Source organism: Schistocerca serialis, chromosome 6, assembly GCF_023864345.2.
Source record: "Schistocerca serialis cubense isolate TAMUIC-IGC-003099 chromosome 6, iqSchSeri2.2, whole genome shotgun sequence".
Classification (NCBI taxonomy): Eukaryota; Metazoa; Arthropoda; class Insecta; order Orthoptera; family Acrididae; genus Schistocerca; species Schistocerca serialis.
In genome coordinates, this window is record NC_064643.1 from 492,590,938 (window position 1) to 492,602,157 (window position 11,220).

Consider the following 11,220-nt stretch of genomic DNA (forward strand, 5'->3'; position numbering starts at 1 on the left):
AGTAAGATATGGAATCCGACTTTGACCAACATTAAGCAACAACGGTCTTCTTTTCGATCATTGGATTCTTCCAACTAGTGCTGTTGCGATTTATCGTTTCTACCGTCTTCTCCCACCGGCCCGCTGCGTGTCTACTTGCGGCCAGAAGGCGCTGCCCATCATCTCGCGCACGCGCGGTGCTCTGCCGTGGCGTATAAAGGTTTCCGTCGTTGCGGCTGGAATTCAGTTCCGGCGAGGCAGTGCACGAGCATTAACTCACCCGAAGAAGGCGGCCACCTGGTCCACCAAAATATTGTGTCTGGACGACGACATGATCCGGCTGCAAACCCGTGAAGAATATCAGAAGGACGAATGAATTCGACACACAGAGAGTTTCCACAAGTGGTCGGCGACCAAATACACGTTGTCCGGTGAGACGACCGACCGAACGACCAACCCAGGTCGTTTCCACTCAAGTTACATGTGTCGGCAAAGGTCGCGTGAGTCTTGGCCGTCCGAAACTGACTGCAGCTCCAACCCGACTCAACCCCATGTCCGTTCGGAACTCGGAGACACGGTGTCCCGGGCATACTTGTTCGGACCCATCCATGCAGAGATAACTCTTGCCCATTGGCCACGACATCTCTGCGCAAGGAAGGAACCGACCCGCGTCCGGCACTAAGCCCAAGTGACGTGGCCCAGAAACTGTCAAAAGACCAAATACACGTCGCCCGATGAGACGACCAACCCAACGACCGACCAACGGTCGTCCCGCTCCAATCTCCTTCCGTCGGACAGTTAATGTGTGCCGCCAGCGGTCGGCGAGCACTGGCTGTCCGCACCTCACTGGCGCTATGTCCCCACTTCACAGCTGCTGCGTCCGGACTCCATTGCTGCTGCGCCCCGTGTGAGCTCCCCACACCACCACACACACACGACAAGCCGGAAATACTATCGGTCGCTCCAGAGATGGTACGACAGTGCACTTATCGATAAGCGCTGCTGCTGCCACCCACGGGCAAGTAAGGCAGGAAGTTTTTGACTTCAGTAAATGGAATAAGAAAACGAGGCGGCAGTACCGTAAGACACGACGACAAACAATAAACTGGATGAACAAGAGCCGCGCACGGCTCAGCAGCCTCATCAGCATCATCGTTGCCAACGTCAGTTAAAGAAGTATCGAACGTAAGTTCCCTATTTTGCTCTATATCTGACACGTCTTCATTCTTGAAATTGTATATAATAGCCGCAACGAAACTAAACTACATAAACGACAGCACAAAGAAAACCCTGTACTCTTTCGTTTGCCTTGTATAAACTTTATACGAAATGGATTCACATTTTGCGAATCCGGACTGACTTTAGCTGTTTGCTAGACATGAAAATTTGGGCCGTACCGGGACTCGAACCCAGATTTTCCGCTAATTGCGAGTGGTCGCCTTAGCCACGTCGGCTATACGAGTACGCCTCTACAACAGATCCGAGCTTCCATATGTCACGGAGTCAACGGTATTTATGCTCACACATTTCGTGATTCTCGTACACAGACGAATACTTTAGAGTCATTTTTGCCCGTCGAGGCATGGTTAAAATGTCTGTGTTAGTACAGTGTCTGTATCTTAACATTAGAGAAGATACTGATACTACATAACCATAGACATTGTAACCATCAATAACGTATAAAACATAGTCAAACAGCTACGAGTAATGATGCTTACCCGTCACGACTTTCTGGTGCCCTCGTTCTGTGGCTATTAAAATTTGCAATTTGATCGTCATTCCGTACCACTCCCGGAGGTGTGGCCTGTCACTTGTTGGTTTGCCCACTCTGTTAACACAAAACTCTTTCTTACTCTCACTGAAAACTGCTTTGATCTCGGGCGTTATGCGGCTGCAATGGGACGGAGTGGGTGATGATCAAGTTTAAAAGCTGTACATTCAGGTAACAAATTAGTGGTATCAGAATTATGACCAACATTGTCGTGTGGAATAGATTATTGGGGATGATACCTTAAAAGCATGCTTTCTTCTCCTGAAAATACGAAGTCAGGTTGATAGACTCATTACATCGGTTTTAATGGAAACATGTCATAAGTGCAGGGAGTGGGCAAGAAACTTTTAATTTGGTTATAAATATAAAAGAGAAAGGGTTTTATAAATATTAAGGGTTATTTTTAGATTCCATCATTTACGAAGTTGTCAAACCCTCCAGAACTTCGGTGACGTGATTAAGATCTCCTCCATTTACTATAGTGTACCTGAGAAACATACGTACCAGGGAACGAAGCTTTTTACTAAAGTTTGAAGTTAGCTTTGCAGCTGAATCTGAGCGCCAATTTGTGCCTCAGTTGTTTTAAGATTCTTGCTTACAGCTGAAAATACGCTATCTACCATCCCGCATATCTTGTATTTCCGGTAATCACTTAGGTTTGCATCGAAGCTCTTACTGTTATTAATTTATAGATTTAGCTGACTTTCTATTTCGTAAATCCAACAGATTTTCAGCACTGCTTCAAATTAAATTCTTTTTCGCTAATGCTGCTACCATTTGTCATTAATGTCTCGAAATTCTCAGCTATCTGGGGTAATTATTGAGGTCTGATGTAAGGATTTTTAAGCATAATACTTGAAGGAATACCAATCACTTTTTATGTATGTTTGCGTACACCAGTAGGCGGTTCGGGCTTTCGCCTATCTTCAGTTGGTGTAATATATATTACAGTCTTCAGCAGCACATCATTAACACAGCGACTGTATTTTGGATGCTGGAGCTCCCCTGTGCAAAGTAATCATTTGCTTAGCTATTATACTTTGTGAGTTGTATATTTACAACTTAATATTCGTTAGATGCACTTACTTTCCGTTCTGCGTTTACTTTCTGTTCTGTTGTCGCATCTGTTTACTGCACTGGTAGCTACCGCTGTCTGAGCTGTTTCCAGACGCTTGTTTGCCGGTCATCGGTGCTCAGTTCGAAGCGGGACTCATCACTGAAGACGACCGAGTGAGGTGGCGCAGTGGTTAGCACACTGGACTCGCATTCGGGAGGACGACGGTTCAATCCCGCGTCCGGCCATCTTGATTTAAGTTTTCCGTGATTTCCCTAAATCACTCCAGGCAAATGCCGGGATGGTTCCTTCGAAAGGGCACGGCCGCCTTCCTTCCCTAATCCGATGAGACCGATGACCTCGCTGTTTGGTCTCCTCCACCAGACAACCCAACCCAAACCACTGAAGACGATTCTACTCGAATGAGATTCCAGGCCGAAGATGTGTCTGGAGACACCTGATTGTCGCCCGCTGTACTGGTCGACAACCATGAGTGATGTTCTGGAGTGCCATTTCTTGTTATCCGCGACTCCCTTACATACATTGTTTCTGAAACTATAATTATTTGTTTGCCTGTACATGTACATGTATCTACTGATTTCCGTCCTATTCGGCTCTTCGGAGTGTATAAGTGTGCAACCTCAGCTTTTTATTTTCTTTGCCTAGTGCACAAAAATAGCGCAGCGTTCTCTATCTTGCCGGCTGATATGTTTGTTTGCAACGGACATTACGTCTAAAGTCAAAGCTACACCTCCTTCCAAGTTCTGAAAGCACTGATGAATTCAATTGGGTGTACACTTTAAATAGGCCCTCCGGGGTGGCCGACCGGTTCTAGGTGCTATAGTCTGGAACCGCGCCTCGGGCATGGATGTGTTTGATGTCTTAGGTTAGTTAGGTTTAAGTAGTTCTAAGCTTTAGGGGACTGATGACCGCAGAAGTTAAGTCCCGTAATGCTCAGAGCCATTTGAACCATTTTTGAACACTTTAAATATTGTTGATAATAAATTTGATGTAAGCTTCTGTGCGATTAAAAATAAACTTTATTAACATGCAATATACTGTGCCATTCTAGGTTCTTTTACAGACCTATTTCTTGAAAAAAGTTTAGCTACTGACATGCATGGTTCTTAATGAAGTGCAGTATTCATTGATAAACTAAATTATATTCAATTTTAAAAAGTAATACAGCAATATTTACGTAAAATAGAATTACGTGTTTTCCCAGAGTTACTAAACTGACATACTGGACTTGGATTTAGAGTGATTAAAGGTGGAACAAATTACTTAAAAGGTAGAGAGTTACTACATATATAGGATGGACTCACGTTGGAATGGACAAAAGACAGGTATTGCCTTTTATACGTAATTAATATAATATTTTTTAAGGAATGTACAATAAAATGGATAAATTAATGTTTTGAAACACTCTGCAACGACGTTGATACAAATACGATGAAAAATAAGTTGTTGAAAAATATCTTCTATGCGCTCCACACACAGTCAAGTACACTGGTGGTCGCCCCTGGTGTGTAGTGTACCCCTGACCCATTTAGGGAGAGTCTACAACCCGCAACCCTTTGACAAAACATTGCAAAGTAGCAAGGTGGTCATAGAATTACTGAAGTCACTGGTATAGTCCTTCCACTCGGCTCAACAACAAACGCCCACGGTCGTCTCTAGTACCAGCGAGACAGTGAGCTCCATCGGAACACTGACAGCAAATACGACAAAGCATGTGACAGGCTACATTTGTTCGACGCGAGCTATAATGAGCCAATGATTGTATTCTCCACTTCCAGTTGCTGCTAATACAGCGTCTTCAACGTTTTGAATTAGCACCATAGTCATACACACTGAGTATTTAACCAATTTTTTCTGCCCATATCATCACGAAACGCCCGCCGTGTTTCATTCTTGGCAGCAATCAATCTGCATCGTAGGCATGGAACGGCCTACGCCAAACGTAAACTCGGCCGGAATAGTGTGAAGCAAGACTCATTCGACCAAATGATTTTCCTGTATTGCTCCATAACACTGGCTTTATGGCTTCGGCACCACGTTTTCCTGTTAAAGGCATTTGCATGACTGCTCGCCCTGCGATTCCCAGCTTATGGAACTCCCTCCGCGTTGTTTCGTTGCTGACAGTGTTTGCGTCTGCTACATTCCGTTCTGCAGTGACTTTTGCTGCTGTCGTTCTCTTAATTTTTCGTCACAGTTCTCTTCAATAACCGTCTATCGTGATCATTCAGCAACATTCGTCTGCGTTGTGACTTAACGTATGATGTTTTACCGCTTCCCCCATGTTCTTGTTGTTATTGTTGTCTTCAGTCCTGAGACTGGTTTGATGCAGCTCTCCATGCTACTCTATCCTGTGCAAGCTTCTTCGTCTCCCAGTACTTACTGCAAACTACATCCTTCTGAATCTTCTTAGTGTATCCATATCTTGGTCTCCCTCTACGATTTTTACCCTCCACGCTGCCCTCCAATGCTAAATTTGTGAGCCCTTGTTGCCTCAGAACATGCCCTACCAACCGGTCCCTTCTTCTTGTCAAGTTGTGCCACTAATTCCCCTTCTCCCCTATTCTATTCAATACCTCCTCATTAGTTATGTGATCTACCCATCTAATCTTCAGCATTCTTCTGCAGCACCACATTTAGAAAGCTTCTATTCTCTTTTTGTCTAAACTATTTATCGTCCACGTTTCACTTCCATACATGGCTACACTCCATACAAATACTTTCAGAATCGACTTCCTGACACTTAAATCTATACTCGATGTTAACAAATTTTTCTTCTTCAGAAACGCTTTCCTTGTCATTGCCAATCTACATTTTATATCCTCTCTACTTCGACCATCATCAGATATCTTGCTCCCCAAGTAGCAAAACGCATTTACTACCTTAAGTGTCTCATTTCCTAATGTAATTCCCTCAGCATCACCCGACTTAATTCGACTACATTCCATTATCCTCGTTTTGCTTTTGTTGATGTCAAGACACTGTCCATTCCGTTCAACTGTTCTTCCAGGTCCTTTGCTGTCTCTGGCAGAATCACAATGTATTCTGCGAACCTCAACGTTTTTATTTCTTCTCCATGGATTTTAATACCTACTCCGAATTTTTGTTTCCTTTACTGCTTGCTCAATATACAAATGACCTGCGCTTCTTTCCACTCGTTAGGTACCTTTCGCTGCTCAAGCGATCGACAATAAATTACTGCTGGAAGGGGAACAAGTTCTTTCACATAATGTTTATAGAATATTATCGGTATCTCATCTGGTACTGATGCCTTTCCGCTACTAGGCGATTGTAGCTGTTTTTCAATTCCGCGATCAGCTATCTCAATATGTGCCATTCCGATGTACGTACGACCATTGAAAGGAGGGACTGTGTTACCGTCTTCCGCGGCGAAACAATTTCGGAAGACAGAATTCAGTATTTCGGCCTTCTCTCTGTTATATTCCGTTTCGGTGCCAGTGTGGTCGCTGAGAGAATGAGTAGATGATTTTGACCCACGTTCTGATTTTACATATGACCAAAATCTCTTAGGGTTTTTACTCAGGTCGGTTGACAACGTCTTACTTTCAAAATCATTGAACGCTACTCTCATTGCTCTCCTTACGCTCATTTCCGCTTCGTTCAGCTTTTGTCTGTCAGATAGGTTTTTATTTCTCTTGAATCTGAGATGAGGTGCTCTACGTTTACGTAGCGCTTTTGTAACACGGGCATTCAGCCAAATACCAGGCAACCTGGCGCGGGAGCATAGTCCTAGTTCTGAAAACTTGGAAGCTGATTTCCAATTATGGCATTTACGTTAAAAACAACGGAAATATCCGGAAAATCTTGGTAAATGCTGGAGATACGAACTATTTTTAATTTCAGGAATGAACTTGCAATCTGCAGCGTAGCGAGCGATGATTTGAAACTTCCTGGAGGATTAAATCTGTAAGCTTGACCGGGACTCGAACCTAGAATCTGGCCTTTCGCGGGTAAGTGCTCCACCGACTGAGCTATCCACGCACGAATCATTCCTGAAACAGTCTCCTAGGTTGTAGCTACGCCATGTTTCGGCAGTATCTTTTCATTCAGGAATGCTAGTCCCGCAAGGTATAGAAGAAATTCTGTAAAGTTTGGACGGTAAGAGATGAAGTACTGCCGGAAGTAAAGCTGTGAGGGTGAATCGTGAGTCGTGCTTGGATAGTTCAGTCAGTAGAGCACTTGTCCGTGAAAGGCAAAGCTCTTAGGTTCAAGACTCGTGTTGGGAACATGTGCTCCAGAAGAAATAAATTCAGCCTTTCATGTACAAAAATATATATGCGTATATACATTGTGTGATCAAAAGTATCCGGACACCCACAAATATATACGTTTTTCATAGTACGTGCATTGTGCTGCCACCTGCTGCCACGTACTCCGTATCAGCGACCTCAGTAGCCATTAGACATCGTAAGAGAGCAGAATGGGACGCTCCGCGAAACTCAAGGACTTCGAACGTGGTTAGATGATTGGGTGTCACTTGTATCCTATGTCTGTACGTGAAATTTCGACACTCCTAAACATCCCTAGGCCCACTGTTTCCAATGTGATAGTGAAGTGGAAACGTGAAGGGACACGTACAGCACAAAAGCGTGCAGGCGGACCTCGTCTGTTGGCTGACAGAGACCGCTGACAGTTGAAGAGGGTCGTAATGTGTAATAGGAAGACATCTATCCATACCACCACATTGGAATTTCACACTGCATCAGGATCCACTGCAATAACTGTGACAGTTAGGCGGAAGCTGAGAAAACTTGGATTTCCTGGTCGGCCGGCTGCTTATAAGCTACATATCACGCCGGTGAATGCCAAGCGACGGCTCACTTGGCGTAAGGAGCCCAAACATTGGACGACTGAACAGTGGAAAAACGTTGTGTGGAGTGACAAATCAAGGTACACAATGTGGCGATCCGATGGTAGGGTGTAGGTATGGCTAATGACCGGTGAACATCATCTGACAGTTTGTGTAGTGCGAACAGTTAAATTCGGAGGCGGTGATGTTATGGCGTGGTCGTGTTTTTCATGGAGGGGGCTTTCATCCCTTGTTGTTTTGCATGGCGCTATTAAAGCACAGGCCTACATTGATGTTTTAAGCACCTTCTTGCTTCCCACGGTTGAAGAGCAAATCATGGGTGGTGATTACATCTTTCAACACGATCGAGGATCTGTTCACAATGCACGGCCTGTGGCGGAGTGGTTACAAGACAATAACATCTCTGTAATGGACTGGCCAGCACAGATTCCTGACCTGAATCCTACAGAACTCCTTTGGGATGTTTTGGAACTGCGACTTCGTGCCAGGCCTCACCGACCGACATCGATACCTCTCCTCAGTGCAGCACTCTGTGCACAATGGCCTGCCGTTTCCCAAGAAACCTTCCATCACCTGACTGAATGTATGCCTGCGAAAGTGGGAGCTGTCATCAAGGCTAAGGATGGAGGGTGCCACGAACTTGTGAGTCATTTTCAGCCAGGTGTTCGGATAATTTTGATCACACAGTGTACAAAGAAAAGTCGATTTCATGTGTGAGCAGCTCAACACTTAAGTACTACGAGCGACTGCTCTCAAGAGCGTTATCGCTTAACGGGTCTACTTTAGTTAAGACTACTGGTCTCTCAGCAGTGTCTGGGCTTCGTCATGGTTGCGTCGTTTCTTACGGACGAAACAACAGGACGACTCCTCCGATTCCCGCCCATCTGCGCTAGACCTACAAAACCGCCTTCCCTTCACTCGCATAGCTAACCGAGATGCGCCTCCGTGCGAAGAACCGCGCACCGAAAGGCCGTTCGACGCTGACGAACCGCGAACGAGCAGCGGACCGTTGAGTTACTCAGCGTTCTTCCGTCTGCTACCAGTTAGATGCGTCACAGTTTTTGAGCTGAATTAACATCTCCTTCACTGATTGGTTGTTGCCTGGACAAGGAAACACAGCTTCCTAGACAACAGACGCTAAAACTTGATCTTGGTTTTCTGAAGACCTTTTCGCGGTTCCCTCTCATCTATAACGCCACGTCGCTGGGCCGGAGTCTCGATTACGTGACACTATTTCTCACTTGATTAAGCAGATTGTATTTGTATCCGAAAACAAATCCGTCGGAATAGCAGCGTAAGATATAACTTACTTGAATGAATGTGTATGCACTAGAAATGGAATTGGACAAATGTAACATGAAAAGGAAAAATAAAACATGTAATGATTGGGGGTGGGGTGGAGGGGCGGGAGAAAACATATAATGATTGGAGGGAGGGGGAAACACGTACCATGCAGATCTAGAAATAAATTTTAATTCTGCAGCTGAGTGTGCACTGATATGAAACTTTCTGACTGATGAAAATTGTGTGCTGGAGCGACACTCGGACGAGACTTTTGCCTTACGCGGGAAAGTGCAAGATCCGTCCTCAGGACTTCACTTCCGCTGACACCTCGTCTCCTACCTTCCTAACTTCACAGAAGATCTCCTGCGAAACCTTGGAAGACTTGCTGTCCTTGAAGAAAAGTTTCAATCAGCCAAGAAGTTTCATATCAGCGCATTTTTCCATTTAGAGTGAAAAATTTCATTCTGGAAACATCACCCAGGCTGTTGGTAAGCCATCTCAAAGCAGTATCCTTTCTTTCTGGAATGGTTGTCTTGAAGGTAAATAAGAGAGCTTCTCTGAAGTTTCGAAGGTAGGAGACGAGGTACTGGTGTATGTGAAGGTTTGAGGATGGCTCTTGAGTCGTGCTTGGGTAGCTCTGTCCATAGAGCATTTGTCCGCGAAAGACAGGACCGGAGTTCGAGTGTCGGTCCGGCACATAGTTTTAATCTGCAAGGAAGTTTCATACCATGCAGCTATTTCCAAATGCGAATTGCTTGTGAGCTTCACAAAGTAGATCAAACATTATACAGTGATACATATATGACAGTTTAGTATGAATTTCGTGATAAAGATTAATTTTTTTTTTTTTTTTTGGGCTGGGCAGAGGAAAAAAAGTGCGTTTTTCTGTCTGTTCCTTTCTTTACTCTTCCACGTCATAACCCAGAGCGCAAGACGGGCTGTCGTAAATTTCCGCCATTAATAGCGAAATATCACACATCTGCGGATCGGCCAAAGTAGTTCCCAGTTCGATAAACGAGGGCTATTCTGAAAGTGAGGTCGGATAGGTTGCGAAAAGGAAACGACAGTGAAAATCCGATGAAGCTTTGCACAGAGGTTTGAACAGTGTCCCTACTATACAGGGTGTTACAAAAAGGTACGGCCAAACTTTCAGGAAACATCCCTCACACAAAAATAAAGAAAAGATGTTATGTGGACATGTGTCCGGAAACGCTTAATTTCCATGTTAGAGCTCATTTTAGTTTCGTCCACCTACGCTCAATGGAGCACGTTATCATGATTTCATACGGGATACTCTACCTGTGCTGCTAGAACATGTGCCTTTACAAGTACGACACAACATGTGGTTCATGTACGATCGAGCTCCTGCACATTTCAGTCGAAGTGTTCGTACGCTTCTCAACAACAGATTCGGTGACCGATGGATTGATAGAGGCGGACAAATTCCATGGCCTCCACGCTGTCCTGACCTCAACCCTTTTGACTTTCATTTATGGGTGCATTTGAAAGCTCTTGTCTACGCAACCCCGGTACCAAATGTAGAGACTCTTCGTGCTCGTACTGTGGACGGCTGTGATACAATACGCCATTCTCCAGGGCTGCATCAGCGCATCAGGGATTCCATACGACGGAGGGTGGACGCATGTATCCTCGCTAACGGAGGACATTTTGAACATTTCCTGTAACTAAGTGTTTGAAGTCACGCTGGTACGTTCTGTTGCTGTGTGTTTCCATTACATGATTAATGTGATTTGAAGAGAAGTAATAAAATGAGCTCTAACATGAAAAGTAAGCGTTTCCGGACACATGTCCACATAACATATTTTCTTTCTTTGTGTGTGAGGAATGTTTCCCGAAAGATTGGCCGTACCTTTTTGTAACACCCTATGTGTGTCAATCGCGTCACGTTGCTCTTTTCCGTTTGGAGCATTCAGTGAGTACGTATTGTAAGTAGGCTGTTTAGGTTCTTTTATTGGTAACGCCACCTCTGTATGGAAATCACTGGCTGTGCTGTGTGCAGTCTGTGGCTGCTTTGCATTGTTGTAATACTCGCCATTGTAGTGTTGGGCAGCCGGGCTGTTAACAGCGCGTAGTGTTGCGCAGTTGGAGGTGAGCCGCCAGCAGTGGTGGATGTGGGGAGAGAGATGGTGGAGTTTTGTAATTTGTCACGAACTGATATATATATTATGACTGTCAAGGTAAATACATTGTTTGTTCTCTATTAATATCTTTAATTAGCTAACTATCCCTATCAGTAGTTTTTTATTTAGCTGGCAGTAGTGG